The sequence below is a fragment of the Physeter macrocephalus genome, chromosome 7 (assembly GCF_002837175.3).
Source record: "Physeter macrocephalus isolate SW-GA chromosome 7, ASM283717v5, whole genome shotgun sequence".
In the NCBI taxonomy this organism is placed as follows: Eukaryota; Metazoa; Chordata; class Mammalia; order Artiodactyla; family Physeteridae; genus Physeter; species Physeter macrocephalus.
Genome location: NC_041220.1, coordinates 32402792 through 32417591, shown reverse-complemented (window position 1 = coordinate 32417591; position 14800 = coordinate 32402792). Strand labels below are relative to the sequence as shown.

Sequence of the window (14800 nt, the reverse complement as noted above, 5' to 3'; positions counted from 1 at the left end):
TTGTTCCTTCATCTGGTACATAGCCCTCTGCCTTTTCATCTTGTCTGTCTTTCTGTGAATGTGGTTTTTGTTCCAGAGGCTGCAGGATTGTAGTTCTTCTTGCTTCTGCTGTCTGCCCTCTGGTGGAAGAGGCTATCTAAGAGGCTGTGCAAGTTTCCTGATGGGTCAGACTGGTGGTGGGTAGAGCTGGGTGTTGCTCTGGTGGGCAGAGCCCAGTAAAACTTTAATCTGCTTGTTTGCTGACTGGTAGGGCTGGGTTCCCTCCCTGGTGGTTGTTTGGCCTGAGGCTACCCAACACTGGAGCCCAGGCTCTTTAATGGGGCTAATCACGGACTTTGGGATGGCTCACGCCATGGAGTACTTCCCAGAACGTCTGCTGCCAGTGTCCTTGTCCCTTGGTGAGCCACAGCTGCCCCCCACCTCTGCAGGAGACCCTCCAACACTAGCACGTAGGTCTGGTTCAGTCTCCTATGGGGTCAGTGCTCCTTCCCCTGGGTCTCAATGTGCACACTACTTTGCGTGTGCCCTCCAAGAGTGGAGTCTCTGTTTCCCCGAGTCCTGTCGAAGTCCTGCAATCAAATCCCACAAGGCTTCAAAGTCTGATTCTCTAGGAATTCCTCCTCCCGTTGCCGGGCCCCCAGGTTGAGAAGCCTGATGTGTGGCTCAGAACCTTCACTCCAGTGGGTGGACTTCTGTGGTATAAGTGTTCTCCAGTGTGTGAGTCACCCACCCAGCAGTTATGGGATTTGATTTTGTTTTGACTGCACCCCTCCTACCATCTCATTGCGGCTTCTTCTTTGTCTTTGGATGTGGGGTATCTTTTTTGGTGAGTTGCGGTGTCTTCCTGTCGATGATTGTTCAGCAGTTAGTTGTGATTCCAGTGCTCTCGCAAGAGGGAGTGAGAGCACGTCCTTCTACTCCACCATCTTGAACCAATCTCCACCAATTTTACTTTAAAAAAAAAATTTGGGTGGGCTGGGGAATTGCCACACAGGGTGGAAAGAAGCATAAGAGTGGATCAGGTGGTTTCAACGATCCTCAGAAAAGTTCTCAGAGACTCTAGTCCAACCAGGCATCCTGGGCATCCCATCTATCCCAACAGCACTTCTCCAAAAGGAGAATTGCAAACTTTAGGCCTTCAGCCACCAGGCTAGCCCTGAATCTGTATGAAGGGGCACTGCCCCAGCTGGGCTTCCAAAGCTCTCAAGCTTTATTCAAAATTAACACACCAGTGAACACCTTAAACCCCCTCGAGGCGCTGCAGACCCTCCTTCTAGAATCAGGGGCCTGGGAAGAAACCATTGAGTTAGCAGAAGCCAGGGTGACTACCAGACAAGTCCCCCCTGCCCTGAGCTGGGTCAGTTCCAAGCAGTGGAGTCACAGAGACATCAGAAACTCTAGTCTGTAATGATAGTTCATCCTGCTCAGCCCGTGACTTCAGTCCCCTATTGTCCAGCACGGCCCTGAGGTACCTGTACACTGGCAGCTGTGCAAAGATGGTGCCGGCAGTTGCCTTCCCTTTGTTGGCAGGTTTCACAGCGGCCTCCAGGAGGACCCCAAAGCCACCATCTTCACCGTCCACAAGTTCACTGCACAAAGAGCTCACAGCCTTTCAAATAGGTATAAAAACTGCACCACTGTTTTAGTGTTTGCATTAAGGAAACAATAAACAATGGATATCTTATTATAATAAATTGAATATACTTTTTAAGCTACACATATGATCCCTGCCAGACTGTAATGCCACACACACACCCTTTCCACCACCCATAAGGCAGATGGGTAGCTATTGACAATTTTAGCATTTAGAAATTCTTTTTGATAGTCTTTTTTTCTTTAATATAAAAAAATTTTTATTTATTTACTTATTTCTGGCTGCGTTGGGTCTTTGTTGCTGTGCGTGGGCTTTCTCTAGTTGCGGCGAGCGGGAGCTGCTCTTCGTTGCGGAGCACAGGCTGTATGTGTGTGGGCTTCAGTAGTTGCGGTGCACGGGTTTCTCATTCCGGTGGTTTTTCTTGTTGCGGAGCATGGGCTCTAGGCACATGGGCTTCAGTAGTTGTGGCAGTTGGCTCAGTAGTTGTGGCGCACGGGCTTAGTTGCTCCGCGGCATGTGGGATCTCCCCAGACCAAGGCTTGCATGTCCCCTGCATTGGCAGGTGGATTCTTGACCACTGCGCCACCAGGGAAGCCCCTTGATAGTGTCTTGCTCTAATTTAAACACACTTAAAAAAATTCTGCCATCAGGAAGGTAACAGTTGCTACCTCCATTTTGTTAAGCTTGTGTGCTGCAAATATGTAGAATACAATAATGATGCTCTTTGTCCTTCATATACATTTTATTCATATACATTGCCCTGAGATACTTCTCTCATACAAGAGTTATATGATACCTGGATGGCAAACTTCTATAAATTATATAAGTGCTTCATGTCCTCAAAGTTTTAAAGTTACCTATAGAAAATTGACCAAGAAATAATTCTTATTTTAAGTAATTTTTCCTTTGGTGGCATCAGTAAGTGAATTTTTAAAGATCAGTGTACTTTTTTGGTACCCCTTTGAGCAATACTGTCCGATTTCTGCATGCAGTACTCCTTGCTTATGTTCATATAATCATCCATGAGACATACTAATTTGAAATGAGTTACTAAGTATTCTTTTTCTGGATGTATCTAAAAACAGAAATAGATATCTATAGACCTGGTGAAAGCTGAAGTAGAGTTTGTATAGATATTACAAATACAAATCATCTTGGCATATTTCAGTACTTGTTTACCATCATTTTGGCTGCCCATAACATTTTTGCTATTCATTTCTGTATTTGTTGTTGTCATCAATAGGTTGGCTTCTCTGAACATTAGAAATTTTTATTGTGTCAGTAGTTTAGGCCATATTTTCCATTTTTATTACTTTCTACTATATTCTTCTTTAAGACCCAATTTAATGTCTACTCTTGACTTTTGAGGGTCTATGTTAATTGAAATTTAGTTAATCATCTATCTTAGAAACTATTGGATTAATTTGCCTTGAAAAAAATCACAAAACCTTGTTCATATTTACAACTTAACTTTTCAGAGCCACAATCCTTTGGCCTCAGAGAGGGGCTTTCTCCTGTCATTCCAGTCTTCTGTATGTATCCTCTTTCTTAAGCAGTTTTCTAGCAAATCTCTGGTGGCATGAAACAAGACTTCAAGGCTACTTTCTTGCTTTAGCACCCTTAATCTTCATTAAAATTAGTTGCCTTCAATTCTTTACCTGTAAATTATATATTTGTGTATTATGTTTTTTTAATTTTTCTCATTGAGATTGTTATTTTTGGAACCTCCATAGAGACAGAACATGAAATAACCTGAATTGTCTGCAAAACAGATCGTAGATGTCCAAGTGATGCCATCAAGTCTTTGACTAATTTTAAACGATTAAGCAGAGAAGAGTATGTATATTGATGTCTATCAGGAGTACAAAGAAACTACCACGTCTTCAGTAACATTTTGCAGTTATCAATCTGCCATCATTTGAGAACTTTCCCTTTTTTGCACCCAGTGTATCATCAGTGATGTTCTTAAGTGCTTGAGGAACTATGGATTTTATAGCTGATAGACATGTGGTATCTACATATTTTCTCCCTATCTTTACTCTTTCTTGTTTTCTCTGCTTGACCCAGGAATAAATAGGAATAAAAGTGGTAAATCACACCAGTTAGACAATGTTTGTTTGTTTTTTTAAAATGATACCAAAATCATCAAAGAAAAAGTAAATTGGACTTTATAAAAATTTAAAACTTCTGTGGTTCAACGGACACTATGAGGAAAGTGAAAAGGCAATCCACAGAATGGGAGAAAATATTTACAAATAATATATCTGATAAGAGTCTACTATTCAGATTGTGCAAAGGACTCTTACAATTCAACAATAAAAAGACAACCCAGTTAAAAACTGAGCAAAGTATCTGAGTAGGTGTTCCTCCAAAGAAGATATACAGATGGTCAAAAGCATATGAAAAGATGTTAACATCAGTAGTCATAAAGAAATGCAAACAAAACCACTTCACAGCCACTAGCATAGCATGAAAAAGACAGTAAAAAGTGTTGGTTAGCATATGCAAAAATTGGAACCTTCATACACTGCTAGTGGGGTAAAATGGTGTACTCTCTTTGGGAAAGTTTGGCAGTTCCTCGAAAAGTTAAATACAGAGTTACCATATGACCCAGCAGTTCCTCTCTCTTTTTTTTTGAACTTTCATAGGGATTCCCTTGGTGGGAGGGATTGCCCCATCACAGCAAGTGAGCAAAGACCCGAAGACCATCTGGCAGGGATTGTAGAGAGAAGATTCATGCCAGGATGGAACTGCTGACCTCCAAAATCCCTTCTGGCCCTGGAATATGCAGTGACACCAGTTAACAGAGATGCCTGGGTTTGCCCAACAGCCAAGGTGGTCAATGTGACGTTTTGGCTCAGGACTACTGGGCTCATAACATCATTCCACAGGCTCTGCTGCCCTCTGTACCAATGAGCTGGACACCTTTGGTCCGCTGGGGTGGCCTGTGCACTCCCCAAGAGCTTGAGAGCCCTTAGGAGCTCTGTGCTCCTATTTTGCAAATTGAATTAGGCTAAGATTCTGTACTGTGGGAAGGTGCCAAGAAGCCATCAAAGGGGATTGGTTGCAGGACCCCCTGATTACCTTAATCCACTAATGCTCAAGTCCCTTGCAGTTGGCCCTCTGTATAGGCAGGTTCTGCACCTGCAGATTCAACTTGGATCCATGGTTCATTGAATCTGTGGTTGCAGAACCTGCAGATACAGAGGGCCAACTGTATACCCAAGAGATTGAGAACATAGGTCTACACAAAAATATGTGCATAATGTTCATAGCAACTTTATTAGTAATAGCCAAACAATGAGAACAACCCATATGTCCATCAGTTGATGAACAGATTAACAAAATGTGGTATATCCATACATTTACTATTGTTTAGCCATGTAAAGGAGTGAAGTACTGGTACATTCTGCAGCATGGGTGAACCATGAAAACTTTATGCTAAGTGAAAGAATCCAGACACTAAAGACCACATATTATATGATCCCATTTATATAGGAAATATCCAGAATAGGAAAATCCATAGAAAGACAAAGTAGATTAGTGGTTACCAGTGGGTGGAGGTGGGGAAATGGGGAGTGAGTGCTAATGTGTATGGGGTTTCTTCTTGGTGTAATGAAATGAAAATTAGTGATGATGGTTGCACATCTTTGTGAATATACTGAATTGTATACTTTATTTTTTAAAATTAATTTATTTATTTTGGGCTAAGTTGGCTCTTTGTTGCTTCTCACGGGCTTTCCCTAGTAGCAGTGAGCGGAAGCTATTCTTCGTTGCAGTGTGCGGGCTTCTCATTGCAGTGGCTTCTCTTGTTGTGGAACACAGGCTCTAGGCACGCTGGCTCAGTAGTTGTGGCTCGTGGGCTTAGTTGCTCTGCAGCATGTGGGATCTTCCTGGACCAGGGATCGAACCCCTGTCCCCTGCTTTGGCAGGCGGATTCTCAACCACTGCGCCACCAGGGAAGTCCCCATTGTACACTTTAAAAGGGTGAAGTCTGTGGTGTACGAATTATATTTCAATTTTTTAAAAAAGCACACCAGTTGTCATTTTAATTCATAAATTATGTGAAGGGATTTAAGTGTCTCTGGAAAATTTAAGAGTTTTAGAGCTAGGCATAAATTATATTGGTACCTTTAGAAGAGTCTATTAGATTAAGACCCTTAAATTTAGCTTTTCAAGCTCTTTTCCTAGAGTAATGTTAAAAAAACAAAATGTACTTAATTAACAAAAATGAACAAATAGAAAATAATGAAAAGCTGTCTTTTTTTATATTGCTGATGTGTGCATTTTTATACAATACAAATTTTCTTTTTATTTAGAAGTTCCCACACTTTTAGTGTTTAAGAGTTTGTTAGAAATGCAGATACCAGGATCCCACACCACACTTGTTAACATTGATTCTGGGTGTCTGGGGATTAGGCCCTAGAATAATTTTCTAACAAACTACCTAGGTGATCCTGAGGTAGATGGGTTTCGTATCTCTTGCCATATTTGGATTATTTTAGTTTTGCATTTATTTTGAAAGGAAAGTAATGATTAAGAGGAAAGAAAAACTTTTAACTTTGCTGAGGGTTAGTTCACAGGTACTTTGGAAACCTTATTATGAATAGAGTTGGGAGATCCTTGCGGTTCTGACACTGGCTTGACCCTATGCCAGTGAGGAGTGACATTGTTGTGATCCTGAATTATCTGTTTGTTGTTATTTTTTTTCCTGTGTATGGATTTCATGGTTTATCTTTTATTTGCCTTCATGAATGCTACCCTGGCAACTTAATAACCAATGATATGTGAACAGTGTTAGAAAACAAAGCCAAGAAGTCCAACATATCTTCCTGGAGTTAATAACAGTGCAGCTGAAGATGTTATTCACAAAGAAAGTGGCACTTCTCATTTATCATCAGAGCATATGCTATGAGTTATGTTTCTAGTAATGGTGATAGTTTTGGAGGATTTTTGTTTTGTCTTTTGTTTGAACCATTTTCAACATAATTCCCTTTTCAACTAAAGCATGGGTATGTGACTCTACTGAGATCAGAGACATGTCTTTGACTATGAAATGTTGTTTTCTAAGTCTGAAACCTTAGGAGTGGGCCAATAACGTGACACTCATTACTGCCATCTTCTATCCATTTTAACCAACCAAAAACCATTGTTTTTCTAATACAAACTTGATATTTAAATTTTTAGATTCTGGTGATATTTCTAATTATGGAATTTTTATATATAGGCATTTACAATGATTTTTGATCCAATATTTACTTTTTTATGTAGTGATTTGTTATTAGTATATTTTGTTAATTGGTAAATTAATATATAAAGTTGTTAGTAGTATACAATTAATAAGAATAGCTGAGAAATTATTTTAGTGATTTTTAAATTCTGAATCTAGCATATTATTTTATTCAAGTGATCATTAAGATACTAGTTATATTTTTTAACATTATTGTCATTCTATTTGAAGACATTTGTGCTCTTGCTTTCATCAAATGGCAGCGTTTTTCCTACATTACACATGTATATGGCAAGTTTTTCCTACACTACATGTATGTAAAAATTACCTTTAGATTGTGACTGTCAGTTCTCTTCACCAGAGCTCCTGTGACTCTTTCTTCCATGTCTATAAGGCAGCCTAATGGCTTTGCTCAAAACCAGTTTCCCCGTCTGATGGTCGCATGCAAGTTGCCTGGTCTGCTCTTGATATTTCCCAGCGTTCCACATCTTGAAGTTATTTTTAGTATCTGGACTTCCTTTTTAGAAAATTGATCTGGGGAGTTTACATTCTTTAGACAATTAAGATTTTTGAAATTATAGCACTTTAAAAAATAATAAAAGCCATTAATATAAGTGTGCTTTATTTTTGTCTGGAAATGTGATGATTTTGCTCAGGCACAGAAGAAATAAGAGGCTGTGAAGGGCTATGACCAATTTATAAATGCTGCAGTTTTGTTTGTTTGTTTGTTTTTTTGCGGTACGCGGGCCTCTCACTGTTGTGGCCTCTCCCGTTGCGGAGCACAGGCTCCGGACGCGCAGGCGCAGCGGCCATGGCTCACGGGCCCAGCAGCTCCGTGGCATGTGGGATCTTCCCGGACCGGGGGACAAACCCGTGTCCCCTGCATCGGCAGGTGGATTCTCAACCACTGCGCCACCAGGGAAGCCCAATGCTGCAGTTTTTATTGTGTACCTTTTACGGATTGCTGTCCAGTCAAGCAGAGGACAGTTAATGAGAAAAAAAATTCATAATATTCCCTACCTTGATGGGAGGATCAGTGTTCATTGGAGTTCAAAAACCAAACTGGGCAGTTGCCTATTGTCAATCATTTATACATGAGAAGTGTGGAATTGTGCTAATAATAACATGTTTTGTTACTTCTAATGATTGCCATGATTTTTGACTGCTATTCAGAATGATGGCAAGATATGGGAAATTTAGGAAATATGGACTTAAGATTTTTGAATTTGGGTGATTGTCAAGTACCAATACAGAGTCTACCTGGATCAGGCACTTATAAATTCATACAGAGCAAAAATTTTAAACAGATACAAGAGACCCCCAGCTCCTGTTAAGAGGGTTGTTGGTTTACAATCATGATTAATTACTTACATTATTTACAATGTATTATATTATAAAACCTGATATATGATCTCCTAAATGGGCATGTGTCATATGGAAAATTGGAGGTCTTACAGAGACTTGAAGTACTGTTTGTTTCTTTAAGGAATATGACTTTCTCCTCTCCCACTTCTAGAATTAAAACAATCCTCTGTTTCTAAAGATTTTAAATCAGGTTCCAGTTTGCATCAGCTGCTACATAGTATAGGGATTCTTAATTTACTTGGTAAACATGTTTACTGCATACTGTATAGTTTATGAGTATTACCCTAAATGGTTAATTATGGACCCGGGAATCCATGTGTAGAACATTTGCATGAACTAATATAGTTGCTTTGTTGTTTGCATATTGGTGGACTCTATTAAAATACTTCACACTAAAGTGTTTAAAGCACTTTTACTACAGGTAACAATGTTTCTGCTTAAAAGTCTAATGACATTTAACAGCAACTTTAACCAATAAAAAGCTGCAGTTCCTAAACAGATTTTATTCCTACTAAAATATTTATAGTAGTAGTAGTTAAGGTATGCAATTTACAAATCATCACCAAAGAATGCATAGCAATAATAACCTAAATTTGTGTAATATTTAACATTTTATAAATAGCTTTCACTTATTAGTCATTGAAGCCTCATAATGTGCTTGGGAGGCTGATAGTGAAGATATTCCAAATTTTCTAGAAATTCAGGAAGGCTGATAGGCATGGTCACACAACTAATAAGAAGAAGTAAAATTATCCTTCTTGCAGATGATATTATCTTATTTATAGACACCCTAAAGACTCCACAAAAAAAAACTGTTAGAACTAATAAATGAATTCAGTAAAGTTGCAGAAAACAAAATTAACATACCAAAATTCATTGCTTTTCTATACACTGACAATGAACTATTTGAAAGGAATAGGAAATTAGGAAAACAATCCCATTTATAATAGTGCTAAAAAGAATAAAATACTTAGGAATAAATTTAATTAAGGAGATGAAAAACTTACACACTGAAAACTACAAAACACTGATGAAAGAAATTAGACACAAAAAATGACATGTACATAGATTGGAAGACTTAATGTTATTAAAATGTTCACACTACCCCAAATGATCTACAGATTCATTGCAATCTCTATCAAAAATCCCAACATCATACAGAAATAGAAAAACAATTCTAAATTCATATGAACAACAAAAGACCTTGAATAGCCAAACAATCTTGAGAAAGGACAAAGCTGGAAGCATCACACTTCATGATTTTAAAATATATTATAAAACTACAGTAATTAAAACAGTGTGGTACTGGAATAAAAACAGACATTTAGACCAGTGGAACAGAGTAGAGAGCTCAGAAATAAATCCATGTATATATGGTCAGCTGATCTTCAGCAAAGTTACCAAGATTATTCAATAGGGGAAGAGTAGTCTCAAATAAATGGTGTTGGAAAAACAATATCCACATGCAAAAGAATGAAATTGAACTCTCATCTTACATCATATACAAAAATCCATTCAAAATGGATTAAGAACTATACTCCAATAAAAAATGGACTAAAGACTTAAATGTAAGACCTGAAGCTGTAAAACTAGATAGTAACATAGAGGAAAGCTTCATGACACTGATCTTGGCAGTGGTTTCATGGATATGACACCAAAAGCACAGGCAACAAAAATAAATAGACAAGGGAGACTATATCATACTAAAAAACTTCTGCACAGCAAAGGAAATAGTCAACAAAATGAAAAGGTAACCTATGGAATGAGAGAAGATACTTTCCAACTACATGTCAAATAAGGAGTTAATCTAAAATATGTAAGGAACTCCTACAACTCAATAGCAAAAAAATCTAATAACCTGATTTTAAAATGGGCTAAAGGCTAGAATAGATGTTTCTCCAAGGAATACTTCCTACTAACAAATGGCCAATAGGTGTATAGAAAGATGCTCAAAATCACTACTCATCAGGGAAATGCAAATCAAACTACAGTGAGGTATCATCTCACGCCTGTTGGGATGGATATTATTTTTTAAAAAAGACAGCAAGTGTTGGTGAGGATGTGGAGAAATTGGAACCCTTCTACACTGTTGGTAGGAATGTAAAGTGGCTGCTAAAGTAGCAGAGCAGAAAGGGGTTTTGTTGTCTGGTGTGAATAGAATTGAAGAGTGGTTAACATTGGAGATAAACTGTCTCAGGAAATGAGTCCTTCCTCTTTTCTGATATTGAATGTACCAGAAAGTTTCTAACCTCTAGAATTTTGTATTTGTTCAGCTTATCTAGAATGCTCTTTCCTTAGTACTTCTCTGGCTAACTGATTTTTATCCTTAAGTCTCAAGTCACATGCCAGAGGAGCCTTCCCTGCTCATTCTATTTAGAATTCTCAATTACTCTATATCCATCACTTTGTAGCACTAGTCGCTATCTGACATTATCTTGTTGAATAATTTGTGTGTTAATGTCAGTCTTCCCACAAGAATGAGGATTTTGTCAGTGTTATTCACTGCTGTGTTCCCAGTTTTCAGCACAATCCCTGACATATATGGTAAGTCCTAAATGAGTGTATATTGGAAGAATAAATGAATGAACTTGGGGTCAAGGGGTTTTGTGGGTAAGGAGAAGAGGTAAGCAGAAGAGGACTGTCATTTGTTGAATACCTACTATGTGCCATTCATTGTTTTAGGCATTCTTTCAGATATTATTCTCCCACTGTAGATATTATCCCTATTTTAAGGAAATTGAGGCTTAGTAAAAATAAGTAAAAATAACTTACCCATTTTTTACAGTTGGCCTGTTAGGAGCCTTTTGAGTCTTAAAGAGATCCTGACTCAGGGATTATGGTAGACTGGGTTTTTGGTTCCATTGAGGAAGAATCTGTTCTCTTTCAGATCGAAAGTCTTCTGAGACAGTCTCAGATGTCAGTAAAGTAGGGAGAAGGAAAATACTACCAGAGACTAGATAGAAGCCATGTTTCCAGAATCATTCGGGCCATCTGCTGGGCTTTAGGTTTTTATTGGTTTGGGTTTTACACCTAATAATCTACTTTAATTGGAGAAAGGTCAAAACTGAACTAATTTATTTAAAAGTTGTTTTTATGAGTCTAAAACAGGGATCAGCAAACTATGGCCCATGGGCCAAACCCAGCTTGCTGCCTGTTTTAGTAAATAAACCTTTTTTTGGAAAACAGCCAGAATGTTTATTTGTTTATATTGTCAATGTGTGCCTTTGGGCTACAATAGCAAAGTTGAGTAATTGTGATAGTGATCATATGGCAACGCCTAAAATATTTACTATCTGGTCTTTTATAGAAAAAGTTTACCAATCCCAATCTAAAGCATAGTTAGCAGTAACATAAACCAAAATAAAACCTATCCTTACAAAAAGTGAACAACCAAGAATCCACAAAAATCACAAGATTACAGTGGTTAAATTTCTAACTGATCTTGAATATCTAGCCAAAGCTTGGACAACCCTTAATTTCCTTTCCTGCTCTAAAACCCTGCTTTTTTAATTGTGTAACTGTTCATCCAGATCAGATCATTGTTCTCTTAGGAAGTGAACAAAACGATTCTTTCATTTTAATGTATCTCTTATACTGTGCTGTCAAACAGAGAATTTACCACTGATTTCATTGAATCATATATGCTTTGCATTTCAAAACCCATCTCAAAATTATCTTTTCAAAGTAGATTTCCTGAGTAATTTAGAACCATCATGTAAGAATAGCATTTCTGGTTTCATATACAAATATATTTAGCTAGAATAAGGACATAATTTATAAAAATGCAAGGGAAGTGGAATATTTTGTTTAATTTTATGATCAACTGAAAGTAAACCAGAAATCATATATTTACTTTGGCAAAAACGACATAATGATGTTATCTTTCGTTGGCAGGCTCTTTGATAGCTCAGGGTCACATTATAATATTAATAGGATCCTCAATCTAAGAGAACCTGGAGTATGTTATTTTGCTCTGCTATCCATGAAATGCCATAAGCTCCTCTAGATTTCCGTTAGGGATGGTTATCTGGCTTCTACGCGACCACTTTAGTTGACAGGTGGAAATGTGTGTGAGTGTGTTGAATAAGGGAAAGCATGAAAGGAGAGGAAGTTGAGGACACTCCCTCATGAGACTCAGACAAAAAACTGGGTGTGAATAAGTGAATAATTTGTTTCTACTCCATCCCCACCTCCCTGCTTCTGAACACAGGCGTCTAACACAGAAGAGACCTCTGTAGATACGTTTAAATTTTATTTTAATTGAATTCCATTAGAGGAAAGAATATATAGGGAAATACAGAAGAGAGTTAACAAGTTATTTTGGTTTATAGTGATCCAGTTTGACTAATGTAAAGAAAAGAGTAGTTGATACTTAAGACCAAAAAGGAAGTTTGAGGTCAGATCTTCAGAGGGACTTGACTGCCATGATAAGGAATTGGCTGTATCCTGTGCACAAAGAGGAGCATTTAAGAATTTTATGGAGAAGAGTGGTATGACTGAAGTTCCAATTTAGAAAGTTTACTGTAGTATTAATAGCATCATATAGGATTGAATGGAGTAGGGGCATTTGACACTAGAGAAATCAATTTAGGGGGCTTTTTCAAATGTTTAGATGACGTGAGCCTGAAGTAGAATAGTAACAGTGGGAATGTATAGCACAGAAGACAAATATATAGGTAGAATTTGTAGGATTTTGTATGAATAGAAGTTCAGTGGTATTCTAAAGTTTTGACTTAGAATAACTGGGTGATGGTGCTGAATTTAACAGAAATAGGGAAGTCATGAAGAGGAGACGGTTGTGGAAATATACAATTGCATTCATCCTTGGACAGGTTGAGTTTCAGATGTTGATGCAACACCCAGGTGGAGGAAGCCAGACAATTTAAGTTCTGGATGTACAGCAAAAGTTGCCAACTGGTAGCCCATGGGCAGTGTAGAGCTACGGAAATGTTTTTTGTTTGACACAGTGGGTTTTTTTGTTTGTTTGTTTTAATCTAAAATGATTTTCTTTCATCTTACTCTTTAGCTAATAGGTTGACCATAACTTTCTCTCCTAGCATTTAGAAGATATTATTATTGCATTAGCCTTTCACTTTTGTTGCTGCTGAGAAATCTATCAGCTGTTCCTTTTTAGGATGCTTTTAACATTTTTCCAACTGTCTAATATTTTGCAGTCTTATTATAATGTGTTTGAGTGTGTATTTGTTTTTATTCTGATTGGGACTTATTTTGCATCTCGAACCTAAGGATTTGTGTCTTAAATACATTCTGGAAAGTTCTCAGGAATTATCACTTTGATATTGTCTCCTCCCCATTCTCTCAATTTATTCTTGGTAGAATTCCTTTCAGATGTAAGATTCTTTCTCATTCCATCCTCCAGGCCTACAAAGCATCTCTTGTATTTTCCATTTTATTATTTCTCTGTGCTCCATTCTTGTAATTTCCTCATATTTTTTATATCAGTAATTGTCCCTTCACCTATTTCAAATCTGCTGTTTAAGCAGTCCACTATAAACTTAGTGGCTGTATTTTTCATTCTAGAATTTGTTTTGTTCTTTTTCAAACCAACTTTAAAAAACAACAACTGTGTCTCCTTTTCTTATATTCTCATTCTTTGTATGTCTCTAGTAACTTAAAACATTTATTGAACAAGGAGCCTTGTTCAATATTACCAATATCTGTAGTTCCATTTGTGCTATTGGATGACTCTTGTTTATGATAGTCTGTTCCCTTATATATTTGGTAATTGGGATTGTGTGTTCATCTTTAGGCAAGGCTTTACCTGTTAGAATCCTTGATTGATAGTATGCCTCTCCAGAGTGCTTTGTGTTTGCTCTTTTAAGTATCTCAGTCAGGGACCAGTTTGTACATAAATTTCAGACCTCTTGGTTATACTTTTAAATCCTGTGTCCATATGAGGGGCAGACCTTTAGATATGAACTCCTAAGGGAGGCTCTCTTACCTAAACCCAGATCAAGACAGATAAGCTTTACTCTTTATCCTGCTGTTTGTAAATAGATGTTTTTTCCTGGTCTTCTTTTCCCTGAGGTCATGGCTCTTCACGGTTTCCAACATTGTATAGGGGGAAATCTCACTTCCAACTCCCTTCTCCCTCACCAGCCTACAAGAGGAGCCAAGGTCTCTTGTACTTTTTCTTCATGGACATTAAAACCAAACTTCTCATTTGTTTATTTTTGTTTTTATTTCCATTTCTCTAGGAGGTGGGTCTAAAAGGATCTTGCTATGATTTATGTCATAGAGTGCTCTGCCTATGTTTTCCTCTAAAGGTTTGATAGTGCCTGGCCTTACATTTAGGTCTTTAATCTATTTTGAGGGTTTTTTTGTGTGTATGTTGTTAGGGAGTGTTCTAATTTCATACTTTTACATGTACCTGTCCAGTTTTCCCAGCACCACTTATTGAAGAGGCTGTCTTTTCTCCATTGTATATTCTTGCCTCCTTTATCAAAGATAAGGTGACCATATGTGTGTGGGTTTATCTCTGGGCTTTCTATCCTGTTCCATTGATCTGTGTTTGATCTGTTTCTGTGTTTGTGCCAGTACCATACTGTCTTGATTACTGTAGCTTTGTAGTATAGTCTGAAGTCAGTGAG

The 14800-nt window shown here is 37.8% G+C and overlaps 1 protein-coding gene and 1 non-coding gene across 9 annotated transcripts in view; one reads left to right on the top strand and one right to left on the bottom strand.

Annotated features, from left to right (window-relative positions):
• LRBA (LPS responsive beige-like anchor protein) overlaps positions 1–14800 on the top strand; it is an 813910-nt gene that overhangs the window by 694738 nt on the left and 104372 nt on the right. The gene's annotated exons all lie outside the window — the stretch shown is intronic.
• Positions 1009–1090, bottom strand: LOC129392272 (small nucleolar RNA ZL8). Its single transcript, XR_008617982.1, has one exon. It is a non-coding gene; the product is annotated as a small nucleolar RNA ZL8 (small nucleolar RNA).